We start from the raw sequence: 26,699 nt of genomic DNA, 5'->3' as shown, positions 1-26,699 counted from the left end.
GAATGATTTATGAACTAATTCTATGAGTCATGCACCACGTCATCCCTGACCTTGAAGAAAATTGGTACTAACATAGCTCGCCCACAGCCCATCTTTTTGTCTTTCGCCTCCTTAATTCTTCTTCTGGGGAGCAGCAGCTGCTGCCGAGGGTCTAAATGCACTGTGGTGTTGAACCTCCAGCTGTTGCTTCACTGACCACAACTAAAAGATCTGGGATTGGATGTAAGTAAGCTGTCCTTCCGTGGGTTAAATTATTTTAAAGGGATACTTTAACCATATAACAATAACACCGAAGTAGATTCAACTAAGCAACATATCTCTTTTTAAAGATGCACTCCGTTAGATTTTCATCTATTTGTCTTTTAAATTCCTATCTATCAAAGATAGGTGAGTTAAAACAATGGTGACTGATCATACGACCCCCTAATGAAAGCATTTCTACTTGCCTTTTTGCAGAGTATTACAATCTGTGTGTCTGTGGCGACATACCCTCCCTACATGTAAATGCGCCGCCATGTTAGTGACGCTGCTGACAGCAGCCAGTCTGCTGGTGTAGCTTCTCACTAACCAATATGCTGCATTCACTTGCAATCGGAAATCGGGAACTTCCAACTTCTGAGTCAGGTGTTTAGTAAAGGCAGAAGTGTAATAGGAACATGTGTGTATGTGGATTTAAGAGATTAACAGATAGGGGATGGACTGAAGGTAGAGAGGTGAATGTGTGTCAGTAAAGTTTACAAAAGAGCTAAAAAAAAAATGGGACAAGATGGAGGGCTCTGAAAGAACAGGCCATCCTGCAGTTACATGTTATCGCCAGAGAGGCTGCTAGAAACATATCAAATCTCACGCATTATGACTTAAAGTAACTTGAAAACTGAAATCCATCTGAGGGATTTCTGTGGACATGATGAAATGATTTGCAACTCAACCTGCGCTGAGCTGCCAGTCTTCTTATCACTGCTGAATCAATGTGGGATACTGTCATTCAGCTGCCTGGTATTTGTCTGATAAATCCACACAGTTTAGTCTCTGTCTGGGAGGTTGACGCTCACTGCAGTCGGTGTAATTAATGCAAACCTTGTTTCCAAACTCCCATGTGACCTAGCCAAGTGCTCACCTTTGTTCCTGTAACAAAGAGGCCAAAAACAAATTTGGTGAGGGCAGGAAAAACACTGCAACAGACAGCAGCAACGTCTCACGGTAGAAGATTTAGACTTTTCATTGGCACTGATTGTGACTAAGACAAAAAGGTAAGATGTTATGAGAATAAAACAGAGTGCTTTTGGCATTACATTTGTCAAATTTAATGATGTTGATTATTACAACAAATAAAAAACATAAATTATTGCCACTGACATCAGTTTAAAAAACACCAAAGCTATAATTTTTAACCTATTTTGAGTCCATGGTGGTTAGTTCTTGCTCTGTACACTCAAGAGGACACACAGATTAAGTTTCCACCAAATAACACAACACCGGATTTACAGGAAAAAAGCCACCAGGCTACAAACAAACTAGTGTAAATTCTGCACCTGGGAATATACAGATAACATGCAGCCTCACTCTCACTACTGGACGCCACGTACCTTTTTTTCCCTCCATATAGTCTATCATTTAAAGGAATATGTGCCATTCATTAGCTATTGGCCGGTTATGTTCAGCATAATGTTCTTTTTGGCTTACATACTGTCCATCTACAGTATGAATAATGTTTTTGTTCTGAGATTGTTAGACCCTTATTCCTTAAATCCACATCTTTTTCCCTTTGTACTTATAGGTACGTAGTGTACTTATACACCGCTGACAAGTTGGGAAGAACTGAACCGTACTTTACTGGCCGTAATTGAGAAGCATTCCCGGATGAATTGTTGAAAACACCATATCAGTCAGCTCACCAATGACAGCATTAACCTGCAGATTTGTAAAGTAGAAATCTCAAACAGATCATGAATCTCAGTTGTCTTGAAAGCAGTTCCATCTCTACAATGTAGCATTTAAATCAAAATGAAGCCATTCATCACCACTGCAGGAGCTGCACGCTTGGAGCAAAATCAATTGTGAAACAAAAAAATAAAGAGACAGAGAAGAGATTTTTTTCGTGAGCTGAAAAGGAGACATGGTGGCTGATAAATCTCAGAGTGGGTGAGATTCATGTGGCTGTCAGCCAGTGAAGCAGAAGCACATACGGCGTGAAACTGTACATCATGGGCTGTGCTCGACAGATGCTCAATGGTATTACCGGCTAATCTCACCGACACACTAAAAAAACATATATCATTACAATCACATATGAGGTGAATGCTTATTGTTATTTAATAAGACAAAGAAATCTGTTTTCTAAACTAATCGGCCTCATTTTCAAATTGTTGCTCTTTTTTTTTTCTTTTTACGAATCCTGCAATGAATCAAACTATTGAAATCAAGAGGAATAAGTGTTGCATCTTTTACAGGAAAGTAAGCCAGTTAGACTGGATATAGGACTTGATATGATTGATATTTTTTGCAGTGTGCCCCCTCCTTTCTCTTCTCTAGTTATTATTCAATCCAAGTCTTCCAGGCTCCTACTCTGTGCAGTGGAGTGCCAATTATTATGGTAATGACTGAAACAGATATCAGATGGGTTTCCCTGGAATAAGCTTTTCATATTTCACACACATCACTCTCTCTTTCTCTCTCTGGGCTTGTGTGTGTTCGCGTGTTCATGTCCGCTCGTGTGTATTTGTGGGAGGGAAATAAAGAGAGAGACAGCTGCAGGAAGCAAAGGGGAGAGCTTCTCCATGTACAGAATCTAGTTTTCTCACCTTCTGTGGCTGTATTAAACCTTTACGGGGGGAATTCATTGCAAACGACTCGGCTCGGCTCTGTTCATCAAAAACAGGTTTGCCTTGAACACTTTGGGCATAAATCGGGATTATAAAAGGAGCCGGTGTCAGTGACAGGAATTGGACAGAGAGAGAGAGAGAGAGAGAGAGAGGGAGAGAGAGAGAGAGAGAGAGAGAGAGAGAGAGAGAGAGAGAGAGAGAGAGAGAGAGAGAGAGAGGTGACGACAGTCCTGTTTCCAAGGTCATTGCTCCATCTCCGTCCTGTTTCATCTTCTCTCCTCTCTTCGTGGGATGGATTCATGTCTCGCCCTCGCGGCGTTATATAATGTGTTTCATCAAATGTGTTAGAAATGCTCAGGGTTGACATTGAAGTTCAGGTCCATTTGGGGAGCTGGCAGAGAGGCTGTGGTGTGTACATCCTGTCCTATATTTGGGCAGAATGCAGGATAACAGGTTCAATGAAGGAAGTGTTGAGAGTATCACACTTCTTAAAGCCTTAATTAGACTGAAAAACGACAATGTTTGACCCTGCCTGGTCTTCATAAGGTAAATGGCCAACATAGACAAGGTGTACTGTATGCGCATTGACTACTCAGTGTGAATGACTATGACATCACCAATTCTGTGACTATACCTCGTATGGCAGATTTCGATAGAATTGTTTAGTATTTTGATGAGATCATTTATTTTTCGTTTATTTTACTTTCCATCTTTTAAATATTCATAAAATCAGGCTATATATTTTTTTATGTCTTCTTACGTAGTGCTACAGCTTTCATCTTTGTTTTTTTTTGTTTGCGTTTACCATGAAGCTAGTGGAAAAGCCATTTATAAGCATCCATGTCACCCTGCTCTGCTGTAATCCAACACACTGACTCTCCTCAGTAAATCAAGTTGTCATTCCAATACTCTGGTTGTTTGAGCAGAACTGCTCTCTTTCATTCTTGCTCACCTTTAATTATTAACGCAGCTATGTGCTTCTACTGCAGAGCAACGTATCATTCGGGACCTGTACATGTTTGTTTGTTGTCTAGATGACCACTGACATTAATCCTGCACTCATTTACTAGCACAAGCAATATGAAAGATGACTTAAAGAAACATTTATAATGTTATCATGAGTTCAAACGTGTTACTTTTCTCCACCCAAGAACAAGTTGCTGTAGATAACATTGGGAACATGTATAAGAGTAAGGTTAATGACATTTTAAAACCTTTTAAAATTTAAAGTCAAGTAAAAACCAAAAGCTCTGGACTGCAGTAATTGCAGTAATTGAGACATAACGTTATTGAATGAAAGATGAATGCACTGTAAAGAAAAAATCTGTAAAGAAAACAATAAAAGGACTGGCAGCAAAGTTTCCAGACGGATATTGTGAATTTACAGTTAATACATTTATCACAGAATTACATGTAATAAACTGTAAAAAAAAAAAAAAACACAGCACATTTTAAAGTCAAAATCAGTCAAAATACATTAAATATACTGTAATTTAATATGTTTATTTACGGTAATTTAACAGTATTCATCTGGAATTTTGCTGCCAGTCGTTTTACCATTTTCTACAGTTCATTTTTAGAGTATATTATTGTTAATAAATGCATACGTACTTTTATTTAATATTGTTATTTAATATAATTTCACAGCATCCGTCCGAAAACTTGCCAGTTGTTTTACTATTTTTTTTTTTTTTTACAGTTCATGCTTTTACAGTGCAAATCACATGCTCTTGTTTTTACATACTTCTGCTACTTTTGTAATATCATTTTGTAGTTAATTGTATTGTAATTGTATCGTATTGTATAATGCATTATGTTGTAATAGGCTCTGACACATTTATATTGAAGTGGAAACTGAAATGTTGATTAATGTGCACTGTCCCTGGTAAATAAATAAATAAATATCAGTTTCAATGTGTGGTTCCACAGATGCAATAGAGTTTGCATCAGACACTTATGTCATTTTGTCCATATTTCACATAATGAAAACTTTTTTTCATATTTTTGTCTCCGTCTAATAAAGTTTTGGTAGCTGTATGTACGTGCTTTATTAAGCCTGTTTTTTCAGCTTGACTTAAAATATAAACATAAAAAACAGCAAAAACACAAACTCCTACTTCCAAGAAAAATGGATTTGATTGCATTTTCTGACAGCAACAGCGACGGACACAGGCACAGACACAGACACAGACACAGACACAGACACACCATAGATGTTGAAAGATGCGGGTAGCTCAGAGGATAATGATGACAAGTACACACTGTTTCCACGCACTCAGTCAAGGACATTTTGTTTACTTTCTAAAAATTGCCTTATAATATATTCTCATTATTCTTATATATTCTTGTCAAGATGAAAAACTGAGATGGATAAATCTGCTGCTGTATCAAAACTCATTTCTAAGACTTTTCTCTTCAGAATGTGAAGTGTTGATCCTCACATTTTTCTGTAATGGAGGATCTCAGTTTCTGCTTGTATAACCGGCGTGACAACAACATCTTGAATCTTAAATTAAGTCATACACTTTCATGCACTTTGTTCATTTTCAACAACTCTCAAGGCTTTACTTTTATTTTCCTTCAAATCCACACGCATTCCTCTTCAAGGACGGGGGCCCTGCAGGGAGAATAAATTGCTCTGATTCTTATTTCTTTAGTAGAAATAACACAGTATAATGTCTGAGTGATACTATCCAATAAAACTCCACTGAGTGAATTCAGTAATCTCAGGACAACATGATAAGTGTTGATGTCTGCTGCAAGGACAAAAACGATGCAGTATTTTCATGATTAGTTCATTAAGCTTCTATATTAGACTTAATAGGCCACTTTACATTCATATGCATGTGTGATCGTCAGCTTTAATAAGCCAAAGCATTTGTTTTCATTCTATTCATATCCAAAATAGTCGGAATGCTTAAAACAAAAGAAGTCCCTCAGATGATTAAAGCTGTTCAAACCCTCCCTTCATTTGTGTTTTTACCCCAATTTACAACTTCACTGACCTTTGTTTAGATAATACAGACATTACTATAAGACAGGGAACATAAAAGACACAAAAAATATCCTTAATGGTCTTAATTCTCAAGAGTAAGTGCATTACAGAGGTAACAGACATATATTATGCATAGATACAGTAAAGTAGTAAAGGGCCCATATAATGCTCATTTTCAGGTTCATATTTTTATTTTGGGTTTCTGCTAGAACATGTTTACATGCTTTAATGTTAAAATGCGGCCCTGGAATGACTGCGACAGCACTGTAGCAGCACTTTCTACCTATATATCTTATAGTCATGATATAACCTCACAGTCCTGAAGGCTCGTTTGAATCAGAAAATACAGAATTAAAACAGCATTAAAAACATACATTTCCGTCATGTTTTAAGGAATACAATGTTAATAAATCAGGCCATGAATGATATATGAGCAGTAAGGACCTTCAGGGAGAGGAATGTAACTATAGCGCTGCTGAAGTGGAGAGCTCATAGTGAGAAAACAGCATTTAAAGATATGCATTTTTCAACTCAACATACATTCCTATGTAAGTCTTCTAAAAATTGTATGTTTAAATATGCAAATGAGGCTTTATCTAATGCTAATTTGGGTGAATTAAGGAGAAATCAGAGAAAGGGCCGTTAAATAAACAGCTAAATGTGTATTTTGGATGTTTTCTTTCCACTAGTCTAAAATAAGACATGTTAAGGAATATAGCCCAAAATCTCACAACTAACAAAATAATATAAAAATACATATTACAAAGCCACATATAAAATAAAAACATTTCCATATTAGCCACTGTAAGGAGTGATTTATATGCTGATATCACATTTGGGTTTTACATGTAGGTGCAGAGAATGATGATGAAAGCAATGCTAAAAAAAAAAGGAGAGCCAGAAAAAAGTGACAGATTAATCCTTTACTCAACAGCGCTTAAACTCACCAGGAGGATGTTTGATGTCAACATATTTGACATCAAATCAAATCAATGATGTCAACATATTTGACATTTGATGTTGATGTCAACATATTTAAAAAATCATAAAAAATCAAGTTGCATTAGCATTTTATTCTGGATGAAGTCTGAGAAGAAAGACAAATGTAGTTTGAGCTCTTCCCCCCTGCCAGTGCCTTTTAAGACCATCCTTACAAAGACATCTTGCATGGAAGCTTTGTTCTTTCACACAGAAAATGTGTTTCTATCTGAACTCAAATCCCAGGACTACAAACATCAAAACCCATCACAGAAAATTACAAGAATACATGTATAAATAGGCCATTATCTCTGGAAACATTCAAAAATCAACTTGGTCTATGCAGTCTGTGAGCGATTCTGCAGGTGTCAAATGTACGTTTAAAGGGGATTGCTTCTTTTTTCATCCTTTGCGATGAAGCCTCGAAGCAAACGCCGTGATTGCAGCTATAATTGTGCATGAGGCGGAGGGTGATTTTTGCGGCTCCATTGGATTACCTTGTAATTTTGTACCAAGAAAACATCATTGAGATGTGGAGGAGGACATAACAAGAACATTTATATTGTACAGAGACACATATTTACGCCAAGAACTAGAGGATAAGCCGCAGTTTTATTAACCCAACATAAACAAACCCCATGTGGAGTGATGAAAATGATGAGTGCTTTACATCTAACACACTAACATAGGTCAGAGTTCAGAGCTGGGCCACTTTACCCTGCTCTTGTTGAAATCTTTAATTTAAAGCTGCCATATTATATATATTGTAACATATTTTTACATTTTTTATATTCGGATCATCATCAGGTAAACTGTAAATTCTAAATCTTTTTATAGACATTTCAATAAATTGCAATAATACTGGCTCTGTGGCACAAACAAATGACCAAACGTATAACGTATAAGTTATTGATAATAATGGTCTTTAACACTGACATTGTAGCCTTATAAATTTGTGTTGGCTAACTTGTTAGAAAGCAGTTTCTCATTCACACACACAGCTGTCACAGAGCCACATTATCATTCATTTAGAGTCATGCTCTGAAAGCAAGGGCTTAATTTTACACTGAGAGCTGCTGATCCAGTGGATCAGGGGGAGAAATAAATGTCAAAGAACACTTTTAAAATCCCAGCGTGTGGTGCACAGACGGCACCTAGGTGTTGCTGTGCAGTAACTAACCAAGTGATTTAATTAACACCGCCGTGTGCAGCGCACTGAAAATATTGCTACATCTTCTGACATGACATTCAAGTGTAGCAAACACTATATGTGCACAAAGATTATTTTAATCATCCATACTCATTTCACCTCATTTCTGATCTGATCCATTGTTGATATTCCATATAAAAGATATTGATTAGAACTGCTTTTGTGTGACATTGCAGCCTTGAGAGATCAGAGAGAGCATCTCCCCAGAGGTTGGTGAGTGTTCGGAGCAGCAGAGCAGACAGCCATACGGTATTGAATATTAATGACAGTATCAGCCAGTTGCTCTGCAGAGTCATTGTGTTTAACAGCATTATTCAATGTGTTCATTTTGCTATTTTTGTCAACACTTACTGTAGATGAGAAGATTGACACCCTCTTGTGTGCTTTAAGTAGAGAGCTAGAGCCAGGAGGTGTGTTAATTTGCAGCCATTTGCTAAAATCATTTAAGTTGATTTTTTCCTCATTAATGTACACACAGCCAAAACTGAAACTATCACATGGCCATAAGTATTCAGAGCCTTTGCTGTGACACTTTTATATTGTAATAAGTGCTTTCAATTTCTTCTGATCATCCTTGAGTTGGTTCTACACCTTTATTGGAGTCCATCTGTGTTTAATTAAATTGATTGGACTTAATTAGGGAGAGAGAAAGATATATATATATATATATATATATATATATATAGAGAGAGAGAGTGTTCAGCACAGATCAGGCCAAGGTTACAAACTAACTTCTGCTGCACTTAACGTTCCTCAGAGCAACCAGTGGGTTCTTTCCATACTCACTGTATATCTTACCAAAATGAATCATTTTATTTAACACTGTGAAACAGAGACAGATAGTTTACTGTGATGGTTAATTTTAGGCAACAAAAGGACTTGGTTAGATTAGAAACAAGGGTATTTCCAGGACACCAACACCAGTCCCCTGTTGGCGAAAGTCCTGTGTTTTGGGACCCATCCACCACCCTGATCCTCGTTCCTACATGGATTTTAGCGCTCCCATACTAAGTCTGAGCTGCATTAATAAATGTGCGGATTACGTACCAATTACAGTACATTACTTAACATAATTATATGTATGAACAATGAATGACGACATTCTGCACTGTGACAACAACACTGTGACCCACGGCATTTAGTTGTTCACCAAGACGTAGATTTAACAAATGAGATATAACGTGTTATTCATGAGCATTAAAGGGCTTTTGGTGGGCAAAATTTCATCTCATATATAAATATATATATATATATGTGGTTCATTTTGCCTCCCTGTTGATGTGCTGATGCGTATAGGAACAAAGAGTTGGACTGAACCACGAGCATCCTGGAACATCTTTGACAAATGGGAGAACACTGTGTTGTGTGCTAACTTTCGGACCTACATCCTGCACTAAATTAAACCCTTCTTTTTGTTTTGCTCCTTTTTTGGCATGCACTTTGGCTATCCTCTATCAAGGTCAGTCCATGTTTTTAGAGTAAAGGTATCTTTTCCACTGTCATTTTTCTGCAAATCTTTTCTGAATAAACCTCGACTAAGGCTGGGCCAAAGTCTTCTATCCTGATATGGGTAACTTTATAACTTAATAACAATTCAATTAACAAATAAATAGTCTATATGAAGTAACCACATGGTAAAGTCTATTTCTGCTTATGTGTTCATGAAATACTTAATCTTACTTAATACATTAAAATACGTTTTTTACAAGATTTAATGCAAAATGAATGAATCAGAAGATAAAGTGTCGTCCACATGACGTAAATATTGCCCCAACGCAGTTCAGCCACTGGTTTTTTAAAATCACTGAAGAGACGATATAGAATGATTTTATATCGTTTTGACAACATACATCTTCTTTCTCTTATGGGATGAGTCCTTCCATTGAAAGACAATAAATAATTATATTGCAGCAATCCCAGCCCTAATATTCTGACATTTCAGTCCCCTCATTGTGCAACAAAGATGGTATTATTGCAAGTTGTAATTATCAAACACTTATTGACATCATGATTTTCATTAGCTGACACTTGTGCTCAGAATAGTACAGCAGTAATTCGCTTCACCAAGGTAATCACTGCAACATTGAAAGAAACCTTGACTATAAGTAATAGTGATTGCAACAAAACTTTTCCTGCAATCAAACTCCAAATAAACTGCACTGAAAATGCATCAATTCCACTTCATTTTTGATTAGAAGAAATACACCAACCAAACAACTGTGGCTCCCATTCCTCTGACCTTATTCACTATCATTGCTGACAAACTGAATCGTGATCAACAAGTAATGTCTTTCCTACAAAGGCCACTCCTCACTGCTTTCTGAAAAAAAAGCTGTTCTCTTTCACTGCGCGACTGCAGTCTGCTATCTGTCTTATTGTTTCCTCTCAGCCGCTCATAACAGCAATGACAGATCCCTTCTCTGTGAGGCTGCTGTGATGATGAACTGCACCGCCTCTCTCCCTGTTCTTCTTTGGGGAGTATTCAAATGTCAAGGATGACATTTTTTTTTCAACAAAAGAAGTACGTGGAAGAAAAAATAAACTTCACTTCTTTCATAGAAATAAACTTTTTCACCTTCAACCTATTTTGTGCTTTTAAACGCATTATACTCTCTCATTATAAAGTCTGGCATCGCCAAAGCTCAGGGATTTAGGGGATCTGACCTGAGGCTACGTTTACACGTGGCCGTCTATTTTCATAAACTGATATTTCACTGTCTCTGTTTTCAAAAATGCACACCTGTCCGTTTTCAGAAAAAAAAATGGTTTAATTGCGTACCCTGTGTATATATGCCGTTCGTTTTTTAGAAAGATTCGTTTTCAGAAAGATTTGTTTTCAAAGGCGAATTCTCCGTTTGAATGTAAACATAGGGCACAAACGCAGGGAAATGTTACTGTTTTTAAAGCCCCTGAACACCCACACAGGTGTTTTCAGTTAATCTGGATGATTAGACCTTTTCTCAGGACTGTGTGCGTGTGTCTACTGTGATTGATTGACATCTTCCCGAGTCTCCTGTTAGCTTTGTTAACAGGAGACAGGAGTTAAGGCGGGACAAAGTACACCTTTATCATTCTTAGTGGTAGATGGACATTTATGACCTCATACATTCCCATGAAATTCTCATGAAAGCCTCGCCCACCTTCAACCCAAGCAGAGGTCGAATCACTTAGAATAACTGAAAACACCTGTGTGGGTGTTCAGGGGCTTTAAAAATAACTGTGTAGTGTAAATGGGGCCTGAATCAGATCATTAATGCAGGTGGTTGTAGAGCAGTTTAACCCTTTAATGGCACCTTGTTACGTGTTGTGCGTGTACGCAATATCATTTTTTTTTGTGTAATAATTTGTCATTAAGTGGACCAGGTGGACCCAAACACAGCAGGCTGCACATAACACAAACTAGAAGTAAAATAACCTTATTATTCAAGGATTGTGCTGGCAAGGTACAACTGATCATCACAGAACAAAACCAAGTATCCAACAAAGACTGAAGTGAAAACCAGGACTTAAATATAAACTTGTCTGACGAGGGGATGGAGGGGATGGTGCAGGTGGAGATATGGGTGGAGAAGCTCAGGTGAGGGGAATTAGGTGATTAGGCAGGAGAACAGGCTGTAGGCTGATTGGCTGGGATAAAAAAAAAATAATGAGGCTGATTCGGAGCAGGTGTGTAAATGGGCAAAGGGGTTACTCTTATGTTAGAGAATTATAGAAGATAAGAAATGTAGGAATTTAAAAATCTGCTGCCTGGTAATTAGTCCAGTCCTTACAATATTATAAAGTTAGCTTTGACTTACAATTTATACAAAAGCCTATGGGATATGGTTTCAGCTTTATATCTCAAAATAGTAAAATATGTAATATAAATAATATTTATACTAACTTGGCGGAATACTTGTTGGCTATCATTTACTGAGGGATGTGCGTCCATAGTATACCCAGTTAAGCAACATTTTAAAATTGCTTTCCATCTTGACATAATCCAAGTTATATTTCTTATAAACGCAGTTGCCAGTAGACATTTATCAAATGTAATAAATAGTTGTATTTTACCTTTTTTTTGTCTCATTTTTGTCTGTACAAAGTACATACTGAGAGATACACTGACTGCCCATCTATGTTAACAAGACAGATTGACTGGAGAGAGATGCTCTGCAAGCTCAATGTAACTGTTCTTTGCTTACTGAACTTGAAGAGGAGAAAACACCAGTTTACTGCATTTCCGTTCCCCCAATTAACTCTCATGGTGTGTTTTTTTGTTTTTTCTCTTTACATGATTACTTCTTATCAAACACTGACAAATGAGGAGGCCACATTATTGACACTGGTTCTATTTCGCACAGGCTATGCCCTATCATTATTCAATATCAGTTGCATAGCCAATAACCAACTATTTTTGTTGCCAGTCTGGTAGATCGACTTAGCCAAATTTCGAATGATTACAACTCTTGCGCCCCTTCCCCATTACCACCGAGCTCCCATTCAGTGCACGCACACTAGATTTCTGTGAACGTGGTCATGGATCAAGAAAATCGAGTGCACAGAGGTAGGCTGGCTTACGATGTGATTAAAAGTATAGATATTAGGCAGCTAGGTTCTACTCTCGCTACCCTATGGATATGTTACTCATTGACTCTTTTCATGTTAGTCAAGGGGGGGATCCGTGGCGTGTGCAAGAACTGTGATTGACAGTCAGCACTCACAGCCCAAACAAACAAAAGGCTCTAGGTGGAATATATCAATGAATATGATCAAAAAAATCTTGCAGACTGCAGACCGTGTGGTCGTTTCCCAGCATTAAATAGAAACTGTCGTGTTGGGAGTCATTTGTAAACAACCTAGTGTGTCGTGTAGTTATGAGAATGTTGGTTATTCTGGATACTTATATCTGAAGTCCTACCTGTTGGTTCTTGGCATGTCTACATTTTCACTTTAAAACTCCCCCATCGGTTTTTATTCTTTATTTCCTGCTGAATCCTGTTAGCGACTCCTTCTGCAACGACTCACTTTCTCCCCAGAGATCAGTAAATTCTCATCTTATCTTTGATGTCCTTGTATTCATCCTACTACATTCACTTCTTTGCACGACTGTGACAGAGTGTGTTTTTGTGAAGTTATGGGATGCGGAATGTCTTCCGACAACCCTGAACTGGGTCTCCATGGGGGAAGCTGAGTTGCCCCTGTTTCATAACCAAGTAATGACAAACTCACCAGAGCGCCTGCGATGCATGACTCATAGAGATATGATTTTTGAAATGCTAATGACGATTACACACGGAGTGGAAAAGCAAGATAGAGAAAGAGTGAGATAGAGACGGTAAGGCGGAGGGAAGAGATTTTCCGTATCTCGTCGGGTCTTTTGCCGGAGCTGACAGCCACAGTTTCCTTTCGAATGTATAAGTTAGTTTTTAAATAATCTCCCTTTAACGGCTTGAGTATTTCATGACTTTGCGATGAGTCAGAGAGGAAAAGAGAGACAGAGAGACAGAGTTTAGGCGGTAAAGCCTGCAGCACTGCGTGTGAGAGCGCTCCTCTTACTCTTTTCTCCATCTCTCCCTCTCTCTCTCTCTCTCTCTCTCTCTCTCTCTCACTCTCTCTCTTCATTGTATGTGTGTTCATCTCCAGTGCAGCAGTGAAACAGGGCTAAACAAGGTTAAAGAAAAGGTCAAACTCACATGGACACAGTTAATCTTCCTCCTGTCATTCCAGCCACATGAGACAGTGCTCCTCCAAGAGAGACTCAATTATCTATGTTAGTAATATACTGTATCTTCTGCATGACTGGTTGATATCCACTGGCATGTGGGCAGAGATTTGTTCTGTTGTTTTTTTTTTACCCTAAAATGCTTTATGGGGGTTAAATTGTGGTGCATCTGATTGAAGCCAGATGTGCAGAAGAGGATTTATTTTTGTTAGTGGGCTATCATTCCACACCCAATCTCATCTTTTTTCACAGTTTCCCTTTCTTCTTCCCCATCTTACATTTGTGTTCCCTTCTCTCTCTCTCTCTCTCTCTCTCTCTCTCTCTCTCTCTCTCTCTCTCCCTCTCTCTCTCTCTCTCTCTCTCTGCCATTTCATTTCTTTACCTCTCCCATTTACCGCACCTCCTGCCTCCTCTTCTCCTCATCCTTTTTCTCTCCATACCACTCTGCTTCTGTCTATCCCATCTTACGGCACGTTGAGCTTGTGAAGGTCATTTTAGTGTTAGAGGCGGGGGGCGATGCAGCTATATGCAGCTGCTGTGCTGGATAACTGCAGGAAAAACGGATAGATGGATGATAAGAGCGGGAATGTGCAAGCGGAGAAAAGACAGAGGTTAAGGGAGACTGAATTTCCTGTGACCTTTGTCCACATCCTGATGAGGACCCACTTTTCTGTTTGTGCATGCCTTCTGCCCACGTAAAAGCCTGCCTTTATGTGTGCACAGGGGCGGGGCTTGCCAACAGGCAAACCAGGCAATTGCCTGGGGCCCCGGCTTCCAGGGGGCCCCGACTTGGGCATCCTCCCCAGTGACCGGTGCCCCAAGTGCTAATGTACGGCACAGCAACGACAAAAACGGGCATTTACTATGAAAAAGCGCCGTAGCAACCCCCCTTGGGGGCCCCCACGTCACTCACTTCTGCCGTCGGCGCTGTCTGTGTCAATCAGCGCGAACCGCAGGTTTGATTGTTTGTTTAGCACCGAGCTCCGCCCACTTACACCGAGCTCCGCGCTTGCGAAAAGATGAAGAGGAGTTATCCCAGCGGGGCAGAAAAGAAAAAACAGAGGAAGGAAAGGGAGGAAAAACGAAAGTAAGACAGTGGTAAGTGCATTGTTATGTTTTTCTGACTGACTGTGTTGTGTTGTCACGGACTCCATAGCGGCTAATAAGCTAAAAACTAAGCTATGACGAATGCGTAACATGACACAGCTACATGAAGCTAGCTAGCAGGAGGAGATGTGCACCACTCTCCAGTCTCAACCAGCAGAAAACAACAGAAAGTTTAGTGAGGCAGACAGTCTAACAACAACAACAACAACAGCAACAACAACAACAACAGCCTAATACAGTGGAAACCGCTTATAGTGATCACGGATATAGTGATCAACCGCTTATATGGATCAAAAGGCTTGGGACAGAATCATTTCTATACAAATGCTGTTTAAATAATTCGTTTATAGTGATCGAGAAATCCGCTTATAGTGTTCATTTTTTTTCTCATTTTATGAATGAAAACGTGCTGGACGTCTGCTTCTGCCGAGTGAGCTAACAGCTAGCTAACGAGTGAGCTAACAGCTAGCTAACGAGTGAGCTAACAGCTAGCTAACGAGTGAGCTAACAGCTAGTTAATGTAAGGAGTTGACACCGGCAGCAAGCGCGCGAATCATGGCTGGAAAAGGGAAGTCATTGCCACCTGATGAGAAACGTCTCCTCAAGGCTTATGACAGATTTTTTTTTATCGTTTTGAAAAACCAGTGAACTTGGTGTTAGACAACACTGATCCATGGAAACATGTGAAGTGACTTCTTAACGCGGCGCAGCGGAGCCGCAACACAAAACAGACGTAGCTTAACTCTTCTTGATGCCGTTGTTATCTTCTATGTTGTTGTTCTATGAAACAGTGTTTCAAAGTTTATTTTAAGACTTGTTTTAAAAAAATGAACCGGCTTCACGGCAGAGCCGACGCACAGAAGAAGTTACTGTATTTGTATTTATGTATTTATGAGTTATGTCTGCGCACTGCGCAGTAATATAACTTGCATGGTTCCTCTCAAAAGGAGCATTTGAAACGAATGTGTTTGAAACCATAATAAAATTCGGTAAATGCTGAAACGGTTCGTTTCGTGCAATTCTTATCATTGAAAAACGATACAAATGGCGTTTAGATAATATTCTGCATAAAAAATGTGAAATACTGTAATAAGAATTCGGTTATAGCGACCAACCGCTTATAGTGATCAAATTGGCTCTGGACCAACGTGATCACTATAAGCGGTTTCCACTGTAGTATGTAATACTAAAGTACACCTTCTATGATAAGCTTTGCATAATGATGAGATGAACTTAATAGTGCCAGAAAGGGAGAAATATGTGTTTGGCAGTACATATGATATGTGCACCCACCACAAGAGTACATCAAGTGCATAATACATGTTGAACTTAACAATATGTTTCCCTCTCATCTCTCCTCAGGATCATTACTGTCTTTTTTAAACCAACACATACAGGGAAGGATGATGTTCCCCCTCCCATCCCTGATGACAACTGTAAGTTCATTATTCCACAATTGATAATGTTATGCCTTAATATTCTTCATGGCAGTAGTATTAAGCTGTAGTAGTAGAAAATGCTGTGCACATACATAATCATATGCCTGCCCTTAGAGATTCTCATATGCCCTGTTGTTGTTTTTTGAGTTTAGTTCCATCAACATCCACCTCCAGCAGCACAGTGGTTTCCCAACCTCCTGTGCAGGAACATCCAACCGATGATCAGAGATCAAGTCCAACTGCTGACACAGATGACTGTGAGTTAAATAATTTTTTTTTACTTCCATAGAGAACATATAACAATGACAATAATAATAACTGCAACAAGAATTGCTGTAATTAGCCCGTGCTATTAAAGATTATTTATAACAAATATACCCTGTTGTTGTTTTTTTTTCTTTTTTGTCATCAGCTCCATCAAGACCGAAATGTGAACAGTCAATTTTATTTTTGTATTTATTTTATTGTTAACAACATTCAGATTTCTATTTTTTGTAATAAAAAAAGTTCATATTTTATATTGTGTTGGTGTCAGTTAATTTAAAACAATTATTGATAGGCGTAGGGTTTTAAGAATTTCTGTTCCTCCCTGAAATTCACTTTGAGAACCCCTAATCTCTTCTAAAGTATTATTTTCAGTATACATATCAAATGTCCCAGAAATTGTGTGCAAAAACAATTTTTTTCACTGTGGAGGGATGGGGTGGGGCCCCCACAAATTTCTTGCTTGGAGCCCCAAAGGACCCTTGCCCCGCCACTGTGTGTGCACCAGTGTGTGCTGCTGCCATTTATTTTCATTAGTGGTCCATCATGATGGTCACCCCTTCGAATTACCTTAACGTCAATGTCAATGTCAATGTCATTGATACTAATGCAGTAAGCATGGAGATCATGGTTTTCTCCACATACATAAGAGGCATCAACTCTATGCTGTTTGTTATTGGATTCGGAGAAGCTCCCACAGCAAAACTCAGGAACTGTATTACATTTGCCAAAAGATCTTAATCCTCAAATCCCTTAGCCTATAATAAATTATTATTTCTTTTGAGGTGAAATTTTGTTTTAAAATATAAACAAAGCATAAATCTAACCTCTGGTGCTTGTCCAAGTAGGCTAGGTTTTTCTAAAGTAAGCATCCAAACAGGAATATGATAGAATAAAAATGACCGATCCTACTGTGCTTTTATGTGGTTTATTAGCTCTATCCCACAATACAAGGACAGTAGTGCTGCTCCTTTATTCCCATTTCTCCAACATGGATCGCCCACTGGTGAGGATGCTGACGTTTTCACTCGTACATGCTTCAGCTTCCGTCTTTTAGCGTTACTAGAGCAGTGCCTTTTCAAATAGTGCCTGTTTGGAAGAGGAAAGGAGGGGTATTTCAAGAGCTCCGCATCAGAACTACTTCACACTCAACACTGCACTTCCTTGGCTCCTGTCCAGTACACGCGCCAAGACATAGTTGAGTCCCCTAGCAATGCTAGAGAATACCCGTCATTTACTAACAGCTAGCTTTTTGGGACCCGGCCTTTTCCAGCAATCAAAAGCATCCATTCCAAAAGTTATATAATGCTTGAAATGTTAGAGTTTGCTATCATGTAACATCTCAGGTCTCCCTAGTTTCATCTCTTCTCGAACAACAAAACGCGAGTTGTACCCAGCATGCCGTTCTGCAGTTATTAAGGGTGCCCTCTCAACACACTACTAATAAATATGTCCTGTAGCTCTCAAGAGCTAACACTCTACACTGCACTTCCTTGGGTCCTCAGCAATACATCCGCCAGGTGTGAAGTGGAGTGGATGAATGGTTGTTAAGAAAATGTCAACAGATAGACAAAGACTCCTTACATTTTAATTAGGTGTCATACATGTGGCCAAGAAATTACATATTTAAGACACTTTCACTGCCTTCATCGATGCATTTGTGGAATCAGAAAGCGATAGTATCATAAACCGCATATGTGCATTTCTAGGTTAGAAAAGGGATGGCTGCAGGAATAAAATATGCGGAAAAGCAATTCACATCCAGATAGAATATAAAATATATCTGCTGTGTTGAAGGAAACCAACTGGCTGCTACAAAAGGCAACATTCAGAGTTTCATTTAGGCTTCGCAGTCAGCTCCCTGAATATTTGTTTTGTATCATAGCATGGTGACAGGCACTTGTGGGATTGCGTTCAAATTGCAAAAATTCCACAATGACAGTACACCCTGCTGTTTCATTGTCAGACATTCAGGCTGCTGCTATCTCTCCTCATACCCACAAGAGAAAGCCTGGGTGTAACTGGGTTTAATCTGACTCTGTATTTTTGCAAAAACCTGAAACATTCCTTGCCTCTGTGGAAAGTGTCTGAAAGGAGATGGAGTTGAAAGAGTTCTGCAGCCGAGCCGAGCCGAGCCGAGCCGAGCCAAGTCTAGACCCTATCCCTGCTGCTCAAACTGACACACTGAATCAACATGAGTGGAGGCGGCTATTAATCCATGGAATTAAATGAATGGGAGTCATTTCCTCTTGTGGATGTTCGAACTTGACAGTGTAATACAGATTAGTAGCATCCTATAGTGAATATCATGTAGAAGAGTAGGTGCGTGTTTTTGCATGTGGGGTTAGGCTTATAGATATACGTATGCCTTATGAATATTACTTAGTGTCCCCACTACCCCCAACCTTCCTGCCTGTTAAACAGGCAGTGTTCTTCGCCTGTTCTGATTCCCTCGGCGCTGAGGACTGGGGGCGACCCTGGCATTTACACACTAATGAAAACAATCATGGGAAATATGTTAATCTGCCCGGCTGTGGTTGGCTGAAACAAACTGTGCTCTTTCAAAAAGGCCAGATGCTTCTGTGAGTAATCATCTATGGCAAGTGAATCCATTTAACCATTATGGTTCCGTATTTGACCCATGAATGTGTGTGATGTACTTTATACAATGTGAGAGAGATGGTTAGAGGGATTGATGTTGGGCTTTTTTTTGTTGTTTGTTTGCCATTGGGTCACAGAGTTGAGATTATCCATTACTGTCTCCAAAGCACCCTGTTTAATCACCTGGGTGACATATACAGGCAACAACTAAAGGACGAAATGATTCAGTTGTCACAAAGCTTGTAACACAATCATTACCAAGTGGGAATGACTCTGTTTAACAGTGCAAAATGATGAATATGATCAGTTATACACAGTGGACTAATCCTGCTTAACCAGAACGAATGATGAAACGAGCTGAACTCTTCTACAGAGCAGTGTATCCAGTACGGCTGCTGGAACTCGGCTGATTATGGCTGCGAGGGAAGGAATGACTAATCACAGAAGAATACAAAGTACACACACTATATGACAGGAATACATGAACCATAAATGTCACGCTCACCTGCATGTGAATAACTATGTTTGTGCACTTATTGTACAGCCTGTAGAATATCAAATCAAATCAAATCCATCTTTATTTATATGGCACTTTTCATACTTTTACAGTAGCACAAATTGCCTTAAAGAAAATAAAAGCAAAACAAAAAAACAAAACAAAACATGAACAACAAAGAAACATCATGAAAACCCAAACCTCCCACCCCCACAAATATGAACACAGAGATACACAAAAACATACACACACCCACACACCCACACACATGCACTAGCTGTCGCTGAGGAGACATGACTGGGCACTGAGATCTGAGGTGAGGAATGAGCTACTTTTGGGGGCCGCACACACCGAAAGCACTCATGGTCCATGACTGCAGTGGGCGCCGCCCCAGGGACCACCCCAGCCCAGGCAGACAGGAGACTCCACACCACGGTGTAGAGCCCTGGCCTGGATGGTGAGAGCTGGTCGGCCCCCAGGAGGAAATATAATGAAAACTAGTCCTCTCAGGAAAAATAAGAAGAAAGAAAATGAGTTAAAACACACTTCCACATTACCCACTCCTTACTGAATTTGTTGTCAGTTATAATAGAATACAATAGGATTTACAGAGATAAATGTGTGTACCAGTAACCATGGGAGCGTGCTTGGTTTGTGTGATATGTATTTGACGTTAGATCTTAAGCTGGTAGTTATTGCTGAAGATACAAACTACTATATATCTTCAGTGAAGATTTAAATGCTCAAAAACACAAGGTTGAAATGTGTTGAACAAGGGTTCCAAAAAGTACACCTTCAAAATCTAACACAGAGACAATTAATCAAGTTCTTGACCCTTACAGTGACTGGCTCCTTGTATAAAATGCTATAAAGTGAAAACCCTGGAGGGGCAGCAGACGTGGATTTTGAAGTCTCCAAGGATTAAACTGTGATCGTAGCGCTGTTAGGAAAACTGCCAGAAAAACATTGTTCATTGTTTTGGGCGAATCGGAACCTCAGTGTGGAGGGCACATCTAAAAAGTTGGGGCTGTTTCTGTCAGTGACATTGCCAAACCAAAAATGACAACTTCAGGAAGTGAAGAAATCCAATTTTGATAACTGATTAGCGCAGGGATGTACTGTACAGTAATAGTTAATTAGCTGTAGATTAGTTATGGAATAATTCCCCGTGCTTCGTGTGGGAAGATAATACAAAGTAAAACCCTGTGATGAACTCTCTATGTAGCTGTTTGACATTGTTTTCCTCTTTTTGATGATAATCACCTGGAATCCACTTCAAAGACTCCCTTTTTGCAATCACACATTGCCTGGTTTGCACCCACTACAGTAAATTAATAGTCAATTTAAAAATAAACATGTAAATTAAGGCAAATGCCATTTCAACTCGTAGGTCCTTAAGTTAAAACAACAAAATGTAAACCCTCTTGCTTTTTTATTAATACAGTGTGAATGCAGTTTGATTTGAGTATGTTTTCCAGTCCTATTCAGAGGCTCATGGTAAATTTAGACGCCTTCAGTGTCCGTGTTACAAATGCGGCGGCGACACGTGTTCTGACAGGATGACTATCAATTCTGTAAAAAAATGATTTAAGACAAACTTATGCATGTTTATCCAAAGATTGGCTAGGAGGATCAAATTATGTCAAAACAGGGACGTGGATATATTTCTGTCCCCGGTCCTTTGTCTAGGAGGGGGCATAGGGTGGGTGACATGCTGCCAGGAGCAGAAGTGACAACCTTGAAATATGTCTGCCAGTGTGTGTGTGTGTGCGTGTGTGTGTGTGTGTGTGTGTGTGTGTGTGTGTGTGTGTGTGTGTGTGTGTGTGTGTGTGTGTGTGTGTGTGTGTGTGTGTGTGTGTGTGTCTGTCTGTGTGTGTGTGTCTGTGTGTCTGTGTGTCTGTGTGAGAGAGAGAGAGGGACTGTGTGTGTGTGAGACGGACTGTATTTAGTCATGCTAAGGGGCAGGACAAAGATACAAAAAGCAAAGGCAACAGTAAGTGACAGAGAGCAGGAAAGGCAAACATGGAGGGATTAGTCATTATCAAGTGAAGAAATGTAACATGTACACACACACAGACACACAGGCACAGACACACAGACACAGCAGAGCTAGAGCTTTATCACCTCTCCAAAGGTCTCCACTAACAGATATTCTCTGTTTCTCTGTATTTGTAGCTATATGACAAAAATCTACACGTACGTCCACCTTTGTGTGTGTGTGTGTGTGTGTGTGTGTTGCCTGTAGGGCAGACATCTTTGTCCTCAGTTCAATATTGCTGTCAGCGGCCCATGAATTATGGAAGTGTTTGGAAGTGACAAAGTACGGCTTACGGCCAGGAGACACTTTTATTGAGTTGTCATGCGTGTGTGTGTGTGTGTGTGTGTGTGTGTGTGTGTGTGTGAGTGTGTGTGTGTGTGTGTGTGTGTGTGTGTGTGTGTGTGTGTGTGTGTGTGTGTGTGTGTGTGTGTGTGTGTGTGTGTGTGTGTGTGTGTGTGTGTGTGTGTGTGTGTGTGTGTGTGTGTGTGTGTGTGTGTGTGTGTGTGTGTGTGTGTGTGTGTGTTCTTACCATGGTTGTGATGAAAAGATGAATCACCTCTCTCTGCTCATCTCCGCCTTTTATCTCTGTTGAGGCAACACTGCCATCACCTCTTCTGTTTCTACCTTAGAGCTGGACTAAAGCAAAACAAACAGCAGTTTGAAAGAGGTCTGGCCGTTGACAGCAGCCTGGTAACATTGTCTATATTAGCCACATCCAAGCCCATGTGTGTTAGATACTAAATAAATAGGTCATGTCACATAAGGTAAACTGTCAGTTTTCTACAGCAAAACTGTGCCACGTCAGGTTACTATAGCAACACGTGTGGATGCAATTCAGAGAGAAGAATCAGAAGAATACATTTTCCATCTTAAAAGAAATGCATAACAAAAGTGTTAAATAGACATGTTCATCATAAAAAAGGCAGACTAAAAATTGTTGTGTTGTCGAATATTCCAATCCGTGTGTCTGCTTCGACATTCCCAGGCTAGATGTAAATAAGCCGCCATGTTAGTGACGTTGCTCAACTTCTAAGTCAGGCTTGTAATAAGGAGAGAAGTGAAATAGGAAAATGTGTGTGTGTATGGATTTAAGAGGGTGACATATAGGGGACGGACTGGAAGTACAGAGGTGAATGTGTGTCAATAAAGTTTACAAAAGAGCAAATAAATAAATAAATAAATAGTCAACACACATATAGTGACTGTGAACATGACAAGATGAATGGCTCTGAAAGAACATGCTCGTCTGTTTACATCTTACTGACAAAGAGACACCTAGAAACAGCATATCTCAATTCTAATTGTACAACTTTAATCTGGTTTAGCTGTTACATATACAGAATATGTATAAAAAGCACACAAACAAAATCCTAAAGTGGAAGATGACTCTTTCCTGTAGTGTCTTTTCCAGGAGATTCCTGTTTAAAAACGTTAAGATGTGAAGCTCTACTGCTGCTCCAAAGAAGGAAATGCGTTCAGTTTCCTGTGAAACCTCTGGCATAAAGACATAACAATATCACAAAAACAGCCATGAGCCCTGATGACACACACTCACACACACACACACACACACACACACACACACACACACACACACACACACACACACACACACACACACACACACACACACACACACACACACACACACACACACACACGCACGCGCACACACACATCCTCACAAACAAACACAGTCTCTGGGCATAAACTGAGTGTGTTCCCTGAAATTCCCTGAAGTTGTTATCTTAAAGTGGCATCCTGAAGCTTGAGGGTAGGAGGTTGCATGACTTGTGGAGCAGATTTAGAGTGTCCCCAAAGAGTGTCGAGTACACAGACACAGACAAAAGACACAAAGATGAGTACATGCAATTTCCTATATGATAATTCACATGCTCATTGGTATAGACACTTGCATCAACACTCACACAGGATAAAACATACTCTGACATAAATGCGTGGCCGTAAGTCATCATTTTCAATTACTTTACTTTAATTAAGAGATACTCACAGGGGTTGTTGTTTATATCATTACAAACGTTTCATCTATTTCCCTGAGGGTTATGTGCTTCCATACAAGATAATGAAGGTGTGAGGAATCGGATCACACACATACAGTACACTTCGCATTATTTTGGGATTCTGTGTCCTCTACGGTCAGACTTGTGTGGCGTAGGGAGAGTAAAAGTGCCTGGATGTCCTCAGCTCACCTACTTATCCTCTTCTCCATCACAGTCCCCTATTTTTATAGCTCAAACTTCCTAGAACCATCCATAAAACCAACTCAGGTTGAACCTGAGGCTGGCACAATAACAGTCTCATGAGAGGGAGCAGTAAAAGGAACCGTAAAGTAGAGCGGAGAAATGCCTGCACCTTTCTCTGCTTAAGAGGAAAACATTGACCCAAGTCTAAATCATTGACTAAAAGAGAGGGGGAAAACACTTGAAAAGATACTCTCACAGTATTACAGCTGATTTTCAGTAGTGGGGTGGAACAAACAGTCAAGTTTGTTTAAATGCAACCAAAATGATACTACCTGCTGTAATTCTTCACACAGCTTTTGATATAATCTTTTAAATTTCATGTCCTGGGCTTCTTTTCTTTCATAGATAAAGAAAACATCCCACCACCCAACGCATGAATAATCAGAAAAATCCAACAACACTGATTTCCAGTGGTTCCTTTTACTTAAAAATACCAAGCAGTGGGATATACTTTCATACAAAAAAAGTTGTCCTTTTTTAAATTTTTCATCCAAGACATTAAAAAACCTTGAATCTGGTTGTATGTGAGCAAGGGATTAGCAACTACCAGCCTGGTCTCCTAAAAATGATGATCCCAAACAACAATAGTGCATTGTCAGGGAACCATATTTTGTCTTGGATATTAGTCTTTGACATATTACAAATACATTTTGAAAAAAAGAACACAAAAGACTGCATAGGCAGGACTTTCCTACCTGACCTAACCTAACCACGCAGTTTTATTTCAATTCACATTAACCACATCCCTCCAAACATCATTGATGAAAGCGTTTTTGTTGTATGGGAATGCCGAATTTTCTGGGAGACAGGGCTGTAATTGCAAGAAAGTTAAATCAGGTTATAAGGATGATTGTAGAATTGTATTAATTCAGATTAATCTCCATATTTATGATTCATATTCATAGTCATACTTCAATGGACTTATATTTCACTGTAGCCTATGTTTGCTGTTTTAACAAAAATAATGTTTTATCCGTAAAGTGAAATCCGGCGTAAAATCATCCCAGGGTCTTTTTCGGCAGATACACTCATCAAATAAGCCAGTGAGACATTTTTTTCCCCCATGTAACAACTATTAACTGAGAAACTGTAGAGTCGCTAACAGACGAATGTGGCTAACACTGAATATCTCGGAGCAGTACGGTGAATGCATTAAAACAGCTTTTTTTAACCACCAAACACCAAACATCTGCAGTAGCATGATCAGAGTCCTTACACATAAAACAAAGCATCAATGTGCATTTACTAATCAACTTAAATGGACTTTACTGTGAGAGGAGCTGGTACCGGGGCCAGTAGGTAAGTCTTTTGAAACACTTTTCAATAAACTCTGGGTTTTCTAACTACGTTGTTGGTGCTTTGGTTAATGTGTAGGGACTCTTATCTTGCTACTGCAGAGGTTTGGTGTTGTCATAAGCATTATTAGTGGTTAAAGAAGCCATTTTAATGCCACTACTGTGCTGCACCAAGGTAATCAATGTTAGCTGCATTACATTACATTAATTACTGTTAGCAACTGTAATCGACTGTCCAGGATTTCTCCCTTAATAGTTGTTGAACAAAAAAACTGTCTCGACTGCTTATTTGAGTGTATTTGCCAAAAAAGACACTGGTAGGATTTTACGCCGGAATTTCACTTTAAGAAGACATCAGCCCCCAGTAGTGCAGAGCGCTAGTTCACCACCATGACATTGGTAATACTGCACCATGTCTCCAGGCGCTATCACTGTCTCTGCACAGGTCAAGCTGTCTTCAGCCGCAGCACTTCATTTCGATTCATTAGGCTGACTCTCTGTAACTCTGTCCACAAGGATTTGACATCAATTCTAATTTGTTGCACTTTGAGGTCTGATTTATTCACAATTACTGAGAGAAAAAGACAAAGAGACGCGGATATAGAGGGCAGTGAGAATGAGTGGGTGTATAGAAAATAAACAGAGAAATGAACAGTGGCAGTACAGTCTTCTGAATGCAGAACAGACATTATTGGTGTCTGAGGGTTAATTATGATCTTTTTCAGGAGTCAGACGACTGATATTTTTCACAATTATCTTTTGGCATGCTCATTTTATGCCCTTATGAATGCCAGTTAGTAATAATGTAAGTAAGTATGTAGTAAGTATGAAGTATGAGTATAAATTATATTCACAAAAACTTGTGTGGAAGTCCCTCACTGACAATCAGTGGTAGGAGTGAAGCACAGGGACAGGCTGTGCTTTAATAAAAGGCATTTTTGAAAACACACACTAGAGGATAGGGGTGAAAAAAAAGATTGGCTGGGTCATTGTGAAGAATATTCATTGAGTCGCGTCCATCCTTACGAAGAACACGGTACAAAGACAGCATTACTAGGCTGTTAAGAGGCGAGGGGGTTCAGACACAGGGCTTAGGATTGAATGATGAGAGCAGATATGTAAAGAAGTTCATCTTCTTAGCAATGAGACTGGAAGCTCACACAGCACACCATCTAATAGGGGTCGACCTTTGCAGTGCGTGGCTAATCATCTACAGCTAAATCAGACCGCTTTGGGATTAGTCTCTTACTTGATTGTCTAGATTTGACACAGGCTGTAGGATAAGCTTATTTTTTTTTTTGCACTTTGAAGATTATCCTACAGTAGGTGAGATTTTCAGAAACTACCCAGAATAAAAACTTTTATTTAATTGGGGGGTGGGGGGTTTGTTCCCTATAAAAAATATTATAGACGAAGTTAGTGTGCTCCCCTCGCAAGGTAACAGAATCTTAATTTGTTGATTTAAGGTTTCATCTTTTGGGTCATA

The 26,699-nt window shown here is 39.4% G+C and overlaps 1 long non-coding RNA gene across 1 annotated transcript; it reads left to right on the top strand.

Annotated features, from left to right (window-relative positions):
- Nucleotides 1–14,735: 14,735 nt before the first annotated feature.
- On the top strand, nt 14,736–16,773 carry LOC310953084. Its single transcript, XR_014593390.1, has 4 exons — nt 14,736–14,807; nt 16,179–16,252; nt 16,408–16,512; nt 16,668–16,773. It is a non-coding gene; the product is annotated as an uncharacterized lncRNA (long non-coding RNA).
- The last annotated feature ends 9,926 nt before the right edge of the window (nt 16,774–26,699 follow it).

The sequence above is a fragment of the Echiichthys vipera genome (assembly GCF_963691815.1).
Source record: "Echiichthys vipera genome assembly, chromosome: 10".
Lineage (NCBI taxonomy): Eukaryota > Metazoa > Chordata > Actinopteri > Perciformes > Trachinidae > Echiichthys > Echiichthys vipera.
The sequence above is the reverse complement of the archived record's forward strand: the minus strand, read 5'-3'. Positions and strand labels throughout refer to the sequence as shown.